We start from the raw sequence: 12,634 nt of genomic DNA, 5'->3' as shown, positions 1-12,634 counted from the left end.
AGGAGAAGGAGAGAGACCAAGAGTTACAGAGCCGGGAGGCACCTCCTCTCCGCTCCACTTTTATAGGTAAGGAAAATGATGCCCATTTTGCCCAAAGTTACATAACTGCTTGTAGGAAAGGTTGGGACAAACTTCTAGCCTCTTGAGTGCCCACCCAGTTTTCCTTCCCGTACCCAATGCTGCCCGCATTTTCCACTCTGAACAGTTGGTGTCGGGCAAGACTTCCCCTCCTCCAACCCCAACATCACTGCCCCAGCACCGCATACCACCCGAGGGCCCAGGCTGGAGGGGGAGGCACCCATCTTCCCTTGAAAGACCATCAGGATAATCCCATCATGCCTTGCACCCTGGTGTCCTCAGTCACCACCTGAAGTCTGAGAATCATGGTCATCCTCATCCCTTAGATTTTTACTCCTGTAAAGCTCTGTAATTCCTCTAATCTGATCCATCCCCCAAATCCTTTCACTTTGCTCTCTGGAACTCATGGTTTATCATCAGCAAAATCTCCCCCTGTACTCAACCTTCTCTTCGACCATTCCTTCACCTTCCTGCTCTTGATGGAAAGCCCCTCGATCCCCAAAACCTAACTCCCTTGTAGCCGCCTCCTGTGGTCACTATTTCTTCCACATCCCTCATACCAGTGAGTCTGGAGGTGGGGAGTTGTCCTCCTTGCTCCTGATGGCGATTGCTATGGTTTCTCTCCTTTCTCCTCACCCTAAAACTTCATCTCCTTTGAAGGCATCAGAAGAATCTATCTCATCTAGGTGAGTTTCAGGAGGGCTAGATATTGCCATCAGACCAAATCAGCCACCGCCCTTCCGAGCTGTAGAAATTTACCACACTCTAGGCCATTCCACTCAATCCCAGAATATGCTAGTGCCTGGCTCACTATATCCCTCTCCACTACCACTCCTTGATTATTTTTGAGACCTTAACAATCATTCTTTCATTCAACACATTTTTTTTTTTTCAGTACGCAGGCCTCTCACTGTCGTGGCCTCTCCCGTTGCGGAGCACAGGCTCCGGACGCGCAGGCTCAGCGGCCATGGCTCACGGGCCCAGCCGCTCCGCGGCATGTGGGATCTTCCCGGACCGGGGCACGAACCCGTGTCCCCTGCATCGGCAGGCGGACTCTCAACCACTGCGCCACCAGGGAAGCCCCAACAAATATTTTTGAACGTTTATTATGCGCCAGGTACTATTCTTAGAATCAAGGATATAGAAGTAAACTAGAGAGAAAATGTCCCAGTCCTCAAGGTTCTTACATTCTCAAGGGAGCAAGGGTAATTAACATATAAATAAGTACTGCATAAAATATTAGGCAGAGATGCTACGAAAGGGAAAAAGGCAGGTGAAGGATTAGTGGCAGGGGATGAGGAGCTATCTCAGACACAGTGGGCGGGGAAAGACATCTACACAGATGATGTTGTCTACATCTACCCAACACCTACCACTGGTGGTCTTTGACCTCCTCCCTGCACCAGTCTTCTTCCCACCTCTGCCACCCACTCCCATGGCCATAGCCTGAACTCAAGAATTTTGATCCCCCCAGTCTCTGATCACCACTTCCTGTGTTTTTAGCTCATTTACTCTGTCACCTCCATTGTATTCTTTGTCCCCTCTGGGACTTCCATTCCGCTGAACTCACCCTCTTTCACTGTCCATCTGTCCGTTATTCACCCACTTACCTCTTTCTCCAGCTTGAGTCTGTGTTCTGTAACAATAATCGCCCCTTTGAACAAGCCCTCCACTCTCTTGGCCCTTTGCCTTTGGTTGGGCTCTCCTGACGCCCCTCGACACACCTCGACCCTGCTTAACCCCAACTCCCTACCTCCTCTGCACCTGTGCTGAGTAGCTGAACACCGCAGGGAAAATTCACAGCCACGGTGACTAGTCGCACTCTACTTTTCTGACCACAAACCTCAAGTGGGCACTCAGCTTGACCAGTAATCCTACTGTGTTTCTCTACTAGATTCACTGCCCCACTTTCCAGATGAGCATTTCACATCTCCTCTCTTCTCCAACTCTCAACACCTCCTGTTTCTTCCCCGCTGTTAGCTAACGACCTTGCTCCTTATTTTGCTAAGAAAATAGATGCAGTCATGGGAAAAGTACTTGTCTTCTCACCATCAGCTCTCCCAAGGTGCCTGCACCTGTACCCTTGCCGCTGCCTTCCTTTCTGACCTTGGATGGCCTCCTCTCGAATTCCCAGCCAGCCCCTCGACTTGTGCACCAGATTCCAACCCCTTCACTCACTCCAGGACTTTGCCCCAAATCATTCTTCTCCTTCCTGCGCTGTGCAACTGCCCCTCTCCACCAGATCGTTCCCTTCAGAAGCTAAATGTGCTGTCATCTCTCTCATGCTAAAAGCAAACCCTCCCGTGACCCTACGCCCTCTCCAGCTCCTGCCCCTTTCCTCCCACCCCACATCCTTATCCCCATTCCCTCTCAGCCCACTCCAGCCAAGCATCTGTCTCTGCCACTTCGTTGAAACTACACTTGTCTGAGTCACCGATGGCCTCCTTGTTGGTACATCCAAAGGTCAGTTTCCTGTCATCTTATCCTGCCTCTCAACAGCATTTGCATAGCAGAGAAATTGCTGTCGTTTCCTCCTACCTTGAGGGCAGCTCCTTCCCGAGCTCCTTCACTAGCTCCTCCTCTTCTTGGCCTCGAAGTGTTAGCATAGTATGGGGACTTCTTTCCTATTTACAGTCTCTCCCTGCTTAGATCCCATCTTGGCCTATGACTTTCAGTGCTGTCTAGAGGTTGGAATCTTTGAGAAGCAATGGGGAACAGAGTAGAGGATGAAACAGCAGCTCCAGCTCAGGACCCCCTGCCTGGATGTTAATACCTGCTCCACCCTGACAAGCTGTGTGACCTTAATCCTCTGTGCCTCAGTAGATGGTATCTCCCATCTACATGGGGTCTCCCCAGTGCAGGGTCTGAGACAGAGGCTTAAGTGTGAGTAGCTTATTTGGGAACATGACCCAGGGAGCAGGACTGAGGGAGAGGAAGAGTGAAACACAGAGTGAGGGCTGCTGACCTAGGTGTGTGAACTAGTTGGCCACCTCTCTGGGTGACTGCTGTTCCATCCTGCAGGACCTTCTGAGAAGCTTTATGAAATGTACTTCAGAACCTTCCAGAAAAAAGGGGGGTCACTTATACATTGGCTCCTATGGAGTTACCCCGGTGATGTTAACTCCCTGCAGTCCTAGGTGGCTCATGTGTCAATGCCAAGTGGGTCCCATGGGTGTCCCTGACACCAGGGTGTCAGGAGGCTTTAAGAGGCATGCGGAGGGACACTGCTGGCTGCACTTGTGTGACACTGGTTGAGGCCTGTGTAAAACTGGTTACCACAGTGGGGTACCAAACCAGAGGGGAGGCCGAGGGGATCTGAAGTGGTGCACGTGACGTGCCCAGTACAGATGGGGTAATTGTAGAGCTCTCCTCATAGGACTGCTGGCCCTTAGCATGTGGCCATCAGCATGGTGGTGACTCTGATCCTGACATCTCCCCTGCCTAGTGGACGCCTCAGAGGCCTGTCATGTCCAAAACAGAGCTGTGGTGCATGAAAGGAGAGAAGGCTAGCACTCCCCTTGACAAGGATGGAAGAGGCCCTTGGGCCTGACAACACGCATATGGTTAAGGCGTTGCCATCTACTTCGTGGCCTCTAACCACTGTTTTTTAGAACTACCACATGACCCAGCAATCCCACTACTGGGCATATACCCATATATATGGAATCTAGAAAAATGGTATAGATGATCTTATTTGCAAAGTGGAAATAGAGATACAGACGTAGAGGACAAGCGTATGGATATCAAGGGGGAAAGGGGGGTGGTGGGATGAATTGGGAGATTGGGATTGACATATATACACTATGGATACTGTGTATAAAATAGATAACTAATGAGAACCTACTGTGTAGCACAGGGAACTCTACTCAATGCTCTGGCACGACCTAAACAGGAAGGAAATCCAAAAAAGAGAGAATATATGCATACGTGTAGCTGACTCAGTTTGCTGTACAGTAGAAACTAACACAACATTGTAAAGCAACGGTACTCCAAAAAAAATGAAAACAAACCAAACCAGACCAAAACAAAACAAAACAGAGCTCTGATTCCCTGCCTCTCCCCTAGCCCAACCCTTCCTCCAGTCTTCCCCATTGTAGTTCAATAGCCTGGATCTCTCTCTCTCCACCACCCCTTACATCTAATCCATTATCAAACTCTAGCTTCGAAGTATACCCCAGTCTGACCTCCTCAGTAACTTCTCTCACAAAGCAACCAGCCCAGGCCAAGGCACCTTTGCCCACACACACCCGTCCCCTCCACGTTCCCCACCTCCGCCCCGGCCCACGACAGTGGCCTCCCAGCTGTCTCCAGCCTCTGCTCTTGCTTCCTGACAGTTTATTCTCCCACAGCAGACAGTGAAACTGTTACTCCCTGATTAAAGCAGCCCTCCAATAACTTCCCATTATCATTTTTCTAATAACAGCTTTATTGAGATATAATTCACATACCATATAATTCACCCATTTAAAGTACACAATTCAATAGGTTTTTTAAGTATATTCACAGGCCTGTGTGACCATTACTGTAATCAATGTTAGAACATTTTCATCACCACGCCCCCACAAACCCCCCGCCTCCTGCCCCTTGTATCCCTTAGCAGTCACTGACCCATTTCCTCCCAACTCTCCCAGCCTGGGGGAATCTACTTTAGAGACTCATCTACTTTTTAGTCTCTATGGATTTGCCTATTTTAGACATTTCACATAAATCGTGGAATATGTGTCCTTATGACCAATTGCCATTTCCTGCAATTCTTAAAATTAGACCCAAACTTCGTGGTCCAGTGCCCACTGCAGGCTCCCCAGCTTGCTGCCTGCCTGTCGGGCCACGCCTCCAGCCTCACTCGCTCCCTCTGTGCTCCTTCACCCTCAGGATCCCGACCTTTGCTTTTCCCTGAGTGCGTCCTGGATTCTTTCTTAGATCTGTGATGGAGCCAGTCCTTCTCCTGATTCAAGTGTCTGCCCGAATGTCACCTCCTCAGAGAGGATTTCCCTCTTTTCCATCCCACCTCCAATCTCTGCCCCTTCCCCTGACTATCTGAAATTTATTTACTTGTTTACATACTTGTCTACTGGCTCTCAGCCCCTTTAGACCTCTGTAGGGTGGAGATTTTTGTCCTGTTCACGTTTGTATCCTTAGCACCTTGGGCGGTGCAGGGGTTTGGGCGAAGTTGGGGTTTGACATTTACTGCACAAAAGATTGGATGATGCTTCTGGAAGTCCCGCTGAGGAGTTTCCACAATTCCTTCCACCACCTAAAGCAGGATGAGACACCTTGAAAGTTACAAGTTCTTCCCTAGATCTAATGAAAATCCACTGTGTTATAGTTTGCATTCATTTTCTTTTTCTGCTGGGTATCGTGGTCCTTACTCATAGACCACCCACCCCGTTGACCAGCTGAGCTCTCTTGCCTCAGGCTCTCCTCACAGATTCTCTTCCGGGAGTCCCTTGCTCCCCTAGGGAAGGGTACCCCAATTGTCAGCTGTGACGGTTACGGCTCGAACACAAATGAAACAACATGGCCTGGACCACACAGTCCTCAGCTATCCGTGTACCCTCACTGGCCAAGCTAAGTGCTCTGGGCTTCCACTCTGGACTTGGCCTTCTCCATCCCTTGCTTCTTTGGAGCCCTGACATTGCCTCCTTGCCTTCTCTTTAAAAATCTCAGCCTGGTGGGAAAACAGGCTTTTTCATACATTGCTGGTTGGAATGAATACGGCACAACCTCTACGTAAGACAGTTTGCAAGGTGTCTCTAAATTACAAATGTCCCAACCCTTGGACCCTGTGTACCTGTGCGCATCTGGAAGGACAGATCCCGCACTGACAGCAAAAGATTAGAGACTGACCACCTAGTCCCATCAACAGAGGACTGGTTTAGAACAAGGAACACTTTGCAGCTCTAAGAGAAAATGGACAGCCCCCTATGTGTGGATAAGGAAAAATCCCCAGCACACAGTGTCAAGAAAAACCATGTTTATAGTAAACTATCTATAGAATAATAATGAGGAAAACCAAGAAAATATACTTACATAAAGAAATACTGGAAGGATATAAATTTTTTTTTTTTTTACGTCGGGGATGAGAACTGTTAGGAAAAAATTAGGAGGAAGAGTTCTCACTGAGATTTTTATGTCGTTTTTTTATTTGAACCATGTGACTGTAATTACATATTTCAAATAAAATAACAAAATATATTGAAAGATCACAGTCCCATTTGGGGGGTTCTTGCCTTCTAAGGACTCTAAGATTTTTCTTTCAGGAAATTGAAAGTGCTCAGTAGTCGTGGCTGGGTACAGATAGTAACCCCCTGTGATGCTGGCTGTGGCGCCTGGGGTGCGGCCTGTCAGCTCAGCAAGGACGGGCTTTGTTTTATTCATCAGGGTGTTCCCAACACCAGCACAATGGATCACACAGAGCAGGCACTCACTAAATATTCGTTGACCGAAATACAGATAAAAGCACGAATAGAAAGATTCCTAACTCAATAATGGAGCATTTCAATCATGGTGAAGGGTCCATATACTGATACAAAATTGTCCAAATGGGTGAATCTGAGCAAGGAGGAAGAGGACAATGCTGTGTAAGTCAGAAATGAGAAGGTGGCATTCCGGACATGGGCTGTAGCTCTCCCAGCCACAGATTTACTGGAATTTTCTTGACACATGGGGTCTGGACAACCACAATGAGTAAATGCCCGCGATAGTGTAAGAACAACAATAAAGCAAAAATACACAAGTCAGTAGCCCCGTGTAGGCAGGATCACCTCATCACGGGCCTCCTCACCTAGGCCCGTCTTCTCAGGAGCTCAGAGTTCTTTCACGGGGCTTTGCCTCCGTACACCTGAGGGCAAACGGAATCAGCGGTGACTCCCAGCCAGAGCTCTATGCTTGCAGCCACGTGGCACCGCTGCAAACCAGCCAAGCACAAGTCTGGAGTTCACAGTGGACTCCTGGCACTGGCCAGGGTGGCTGGCGTCGGCCCTACCCCTCTAGGGGTGTCAGGTTATACAGGAGCGAGGACCGAAGCTTGCCCGGTGCTCACCCAGCATGCCTCGGGCACCCGATGGCTGCCACCCTGCGGTTGTCCTCGTCCTGAGGCAGGGGAGTGAGGACCGAATCTGTGGCTTTTGCTGGGTCCTCTCTCTCCCTCCTCCCCACATCTGACGCAGGGGTTTCTGCAGATGGGTAGCTCTGTTTCCTTTCAAGCCTCCTTTGCCAGATCGCCCTCCCTCTTCTTATCCTGGGTGGGGGAGTTGTCTCTGAGAGGGAGCTGGGCTTTTTCTGTAGACTGGAAGCCACCGAAGCCCTGAGCCTGAGGCCATAAGGCCTCACGGGGAAAGTGTCGAATTGAAGCAATTTGCCTGGGGCTGGACGTGAGATAAGCCAGAGCCCTGGGCCCTGTCACCGCCTGTACCTGTCAGACCGGGACCTACCCATCCGTCCATCTACCAAGCCTCTGGACCCAACTGAACCTCCCTCGGTTGGGACTTGGGCGGAGCACCTCGTGTGGCACCAGCCAGATGTCCCCCTGGGATTTGGGTGCAAGCCCAGTGGCCGGGGGCGGTGCAGTGGGCAGGCTGCCAGCCATAGGCTGATCCTCTGGACCTCGCTCACTGGTCCTGGGGAAACGTCTCAGCAGGAAAGCCCCCACATTTTTTTGCTTCATTGCCTCAGAGTGAGTAGTGTTCCGAGGTGTCCCTTGAGCACATTTGGCCCGGAGGGCAACTGGGTATCCGCCTAGGCTCTGTAGCAACCTGCCCTTTTCTAGGTGAGCCAGAGAACAGAGCCTGCCAGTGTCTAGCGTTGTGGGTTCAAGGCTGCCTTGACCAGCAGAGGCCTGGCCCTGCCAAGTCTCACTTCCCCCTCTTCCTTCCTGTCCATCCCACTCACCTCTCACACTCAACTCACCCTCTGCTTCAGGACCCCCCCTCTCTCCCCTCCCCCGGGGGGATGCCGAGCCCACCCTAAAGACCACCAGCTTCTTCCAGAAGTCAGTGGAGTGGAGCTGGGGAAGAGCTGAGAGGCCCTGTGGAGGGCGTGTGTGGTCATCCCCAAAATGGCAGCCCCTGCCTTTGGCTTTAGGGGGAAGCCGGCAGGCCCCTCCCAGGTTTGGTCAGTCAGGCAGAGCGCTCCCTGTGGCAGGTCCAGGTCAAAGGACTCGTAAGACCCTCCTGTGTCACCCCCAGCAGCTGGACCCAGGCTGAGGAGCCCCTCCCAGGAGCCTCAGGCCTGGGGCCTCTCAGGTTCCCTCGGAGGGAGGGAGGGAGCTGCCACAGAGCCAGCTGCATCTGTGGGAAACCACACACCGCAGCCTGCAGGTGCAAGGGGCCTGGGGGAAGGGGAGAGGATTAATTAACCATTTCTTAGAAGCAGGGCTTCTCCATTCCTTCCATTCCCAAACTGTGGCTTCCCTAAGACGCCAGGTACCACACTCGGTGGTGTGGAGTGGGTCCGGGGCCAAAGAAAAATCAAAGGACGTGTGACCCAGGGATGCAAGAGACAGGTCCCCGCCCGAGAGGCCCTGAAGCCTGCAGAGAGAGGCCAGGGGACCATCGTTGACTCTCGGCAGGCTTTGGAGGCCACTGAGAAACCTTGGGTGTCATGTCCCTTTTCAAGGCTGGTGACCGGTTCCCTGGGGCAATTCCACGTCATGAGACACTGCCTGGGGGGAGGTGGTCAGGAGCCTCCTCCTGGATGGCACTCACCCCCGCCCGGTCTGCCCACTGAGGACCCCTCAGAGGGCTGCCTCAGGGAGCAGTAGGCCTGGCCTTGGAGGAAGGACTGATGGCCAGCAGTCCTGCTCCCACTCAGCCCGGGGCCTTGGGGTGGTAACCATTAGTGTCAAGTAAACTGTGGCTTGGACATTGCTCTGGGGTTTCCAGGGGCTGGAAGCCATTCAGGCGGAAAGCTTTCACACAGTCCCCGGAAAGGGCTCCTTTCTGCTAGACCTGCCCCCAGAGGTTAGTGTTGTTCTTACAGCTGCCCAGCTGCCCACCTGCCTGCCCAGGTTGGTCTGACTTCTCATCCTGCCCGTCCACCTGCCTGCCGTGGAGCACCCGCCAAGAGCAGTCTTCTGGGCAGGAGGCCTGGAAAGTGCAGGACTCTGAGGAAAAGGGCAGCCTTGCCCTTGTTTTAGCGCCCCCTTCTCTTTCTTCCCAGTATAAGTCATAAATCATCCCCCTACTCTCCTGATCTTTCCTAAATGCGAGAAAGGTTACATTTTCTAGGAGGAACTGAGTTCATTCTGCACATGTCTGAGCACCCACTGCTTGGCAGGCTGTGCTAAAGCTTGGAATATAGAGACATGTCCTTGTCCTGGAGGAGCTCACAGTCTGGCGGGATAGACATTCACACTCTATTCAGAGAGATAGGACTCTTCAAGGGAAGGCACCACGTTCTTCAGGGACAGGAGGAGCCAATGATAATCATGGATGTCTGCAGAGAGCTCACAAATGTTATACAAAATGTTACACACAGTGCTGGTCGTTCGAATGAAGCAGAAAGGGGTAAGCCAAGGAGCTTAGGACCAAACTGGGGAGATAAGAATATGAGTCACAACACAGGGCAAGAGTGAACTGACTGACCCAAAGGGCTTTTGGAATTCAGAGCAGGATAACTTCCCACTGGGGTAATCAGGGAAGGCTTCCAGAAGGAAGTGGTATTTCAGCTAGGGTGAATGTCAATAGATAGACCTGAATCGGGGCGGGGGGGGGGGGGCCTTGGTGCCAAAGCAGAGACTGGGGGATGACTCCTCCTTCTGGATGAAACACCTGGGGGAAAAGTGAACAAACAAACAGGATGAAAGACTCTACCAAGATACCAAAGTGAGGGAGTTGTCTCTACTACTTTTCCTCTGCCTCCACTTCCTTTGGAGGGAGTGGGTGATTGCCTATCAATTTCTGACCTTATAAATTAGCTCCGTCCTATCTTTCCATCCTCAGCTCTCTCCTTTTTGCCATACAGGGAACATCCATTACAACTGTGGTATAATACAAAAATCTATTTGGCCTTTGTCCCCCTTACCTGGTACAGAGCTTTAAAAAATGCAGCTATTTCCTAAGTAATAGGAATGTCTTTTGTTATTCACAACCAGCCCTTTCTGCCACAGCTGAGTTTATGCTAATGAGGTGACCAGTGGTAGGTCCTTAGGTGGTTTGAAGGGGGGCAAGGGGGTGAGGCGGGACTGGCCCTGCTAGAAAGAAGGTGGGAAATTTCATCCCCACCCCACTTCCAACCTCTCTGGGGAGAGGTGGATGACTGGAGATGGAGTTCAATCACGTGGTCAATGGTTTAATCAACTGTGCCTATTGCGTGAAACCCCACATAAAAATTCTGGACACTGAAGCCTGGTGGAACTTCCTGCTTGGTGAACACACCAGGTGAGGTGACACACCTGATCCGTGAGGAGAGGGCACGGAAGCTCTGCACTCTGCCCCCCAGACCTTCCTTATTATGGATCTTCCCTTTGTTCTAGAATTATAGTTTATAATAAAACTCTAAGTATAGCACATTTAGTGAGTTCTATGAGTCATTCTAGCAAATTATTGAACCTGAAGCAGGGTACTGGGAACTATTGTATGAATTCGTAGCCAAGTCAGACAGAAGTATGGGTAGCCTGGGGACTCCATCTGCACCTGTCATCTGAAGTAAGGGCAGTCTTCTGGAGGAATCTGCCCTTTAACTTGTGGGATCTGAAGCTAAGCCTGAGGAGTTAGTGTCAGAACTGACCCTGAACTGAATTGCGGGACTCCCGGTTGGTGTCAGAGATGTGTCAGTACAACAAAAGAGGTTTCCTTATAACCTTCCCTATAAATCACATGCATTCCTAACCTGTCCTCCTGTCTGAAATGTCTCTCTAGCCTCCCACGATCACTAGTCCACTAATTTCAGCTTTTCCAAATCCTTCCTGTCCTTCAAAGCCCACTGCTTTTACAACTTGGTACTACAAGGGCTGTGCTGAAGCCTTTCCTCGTATGCAGAAATCTGGGCCTCCTGCCAGGTAGCATGTTTGGGGGAAAGGGATCTGGGGGCAGGAGGGTGCCCCAGGCAAAGGAGCTGCTCATTAAATGCTCCTGGACAAGTAGAAGGAGAGGGCTGCATTGCAGCGAGGAGGACTGCGGGCCTGGCTGAGCTCTCCTTGAAGAAGCAGCCTCTGCTGCAGGCCTCTCCACCTCTCTCCTTCCTCTGTTCCTGTGAGAAGCAATGTCTTGCGGTAGGCAGGGGCTGGGGGGTTCTGGCTCTGCAGGTCCCAGCCCCACTGGCCCTGATGGTAAACACAGAATTTTGGCATCTTCTCTGTAGTGATGGGCAGTGTTCACCCAGGTCAACAAACACACACCTTCTTGTGCATGTACCTTTGTGTGTGTGCATACACACACACACACACACACACACACAGAGGCAGGAGCATGCCAAGCCCATGTCTGCATTGCTCTGGGCTGCAGTTGGGAAGTGCCCCACGTCGGCGTGTTCTGGCCGATGGTCTGGTCCTCTCCCCCTTTGCTTTTTTGCCAACACTGCTCCTGGCAGCGTGCGGCCCTGCAGACTAAAGGCCAGCAGAGACCAGCGTGTTCCCCTCTCCCACACCCTCTAGGCTCCCTTCCACCCCCCACACTCCACCCCGTGCTGAAGCTGCCTCCAAGAGCCTAGGGTTGTGGCTCCTTCTTAAACAACTCAAGACAGCGTCTAAGCCACGTGGGTGACCTGGTGGGAGGCCAGAGAGCAGCGTCACCCCACCCCCCACACCACTGGACAATGAGCAGGTAGTAGATGGATGGGAGCTAAACTGGACTCTTCCCTCAGGTGCTGCTGAGGCCTGGGAGGCAAACATGGAGGGTTACAGAAAGCGATCCAGAAGGCATTTAGGAAGCCCAAGGGAACTGGTCTGCCACATCATTGCCCACAGGGAACTGGTCTGAGCTACCAGGCCTAGATCAGGCTTCAGAAAAAGCACAGCTCCTGTGATATCTGGACTGCCCCTTTCTCTCCCTTTTCCAGCACCCTTCCCCTCTGAAAGTCTCTCCCAGTATACCCTAGGTCCTAGGAAGGCAGAATAGTAGCCGTTTATTTTTAGCTTAACTGTGGCCTGAAAGGCTTGGTCCCCAGGTGAAGGCATTTTAAGGAGCAGCTTATATGGGGAAGAGCATTGGGAGGGTTGGGCTCTCTCTTTCCTTGCATTACTGCACCCCACTCTCTGCTCTCAGGCGTGTCCTTTCTCCCAGCTCATTGCAAAGTGGGGGTGGGCAGCTGTGACTGAGGGATGACCTCGAACTATTGAGAAGGATTATAGCTCTTCACCAAGTGTTGGGGAACCTTCTATAAAATTAGCTCCTCCTGAGGTGTTCTCAGTCCGACAGACCCAATTCTCTTTATCATGGGGATCTGGGGAAATAAAACCCTACCATCTCAGGTCCTAAACTGAATCCCATTCCATTTTATCTAGCCCTCAGTCAGATGCTCATCCTAATTTCTCTCCCAGCTACCTGAGCACCAGTTACCACAGCAACCCCAAAGCTCCCTCAGAGCACTGGACTCTCACATTTTAAACTGGAAGTCA

The 12,634-nt window shown here is 51.3% G+C and overlaps 1 non-coding gene across 1 annotated transcript; it reads left to right on the top strand.

Annotated features, from left to right (window-relative positions):
• Window positions 1–3,561: 3,561 nt before the first annotated feature.
• LOC132421470 (U6atac minor spliceosomal RNA) lies at window positions 3,562–3,687 on the top strand. Its single transcript, XR_009518716.1, has one exon. It is a non-coding gene; the product is annotated as a U6atac minor spliceosomal RNA (small nuclear RNA).
• The last annotated feature ends 8,947 nt before the right edge of the window (window positions 3,688–12,634 follow it).

This window comes from Delphinus delphis, chromosome 2, assembly GCF_949987515.2.
Source record: "Delphinus delphis chromosome 2, mDelDel1.2, whole genome shotgun sequence".
Taxonomy (NCBI): domain Eukaryota; kingdom Metazoa; phylum Chordata; class Mammalia; order Artiodactyla; family Delphinidae; genus Delphinus; species Delphinus delphis.
Note: the sequence above shows the minus strand (reverse complement) of the source record. Positions and strands in the feature narration are given on the sequence as shown.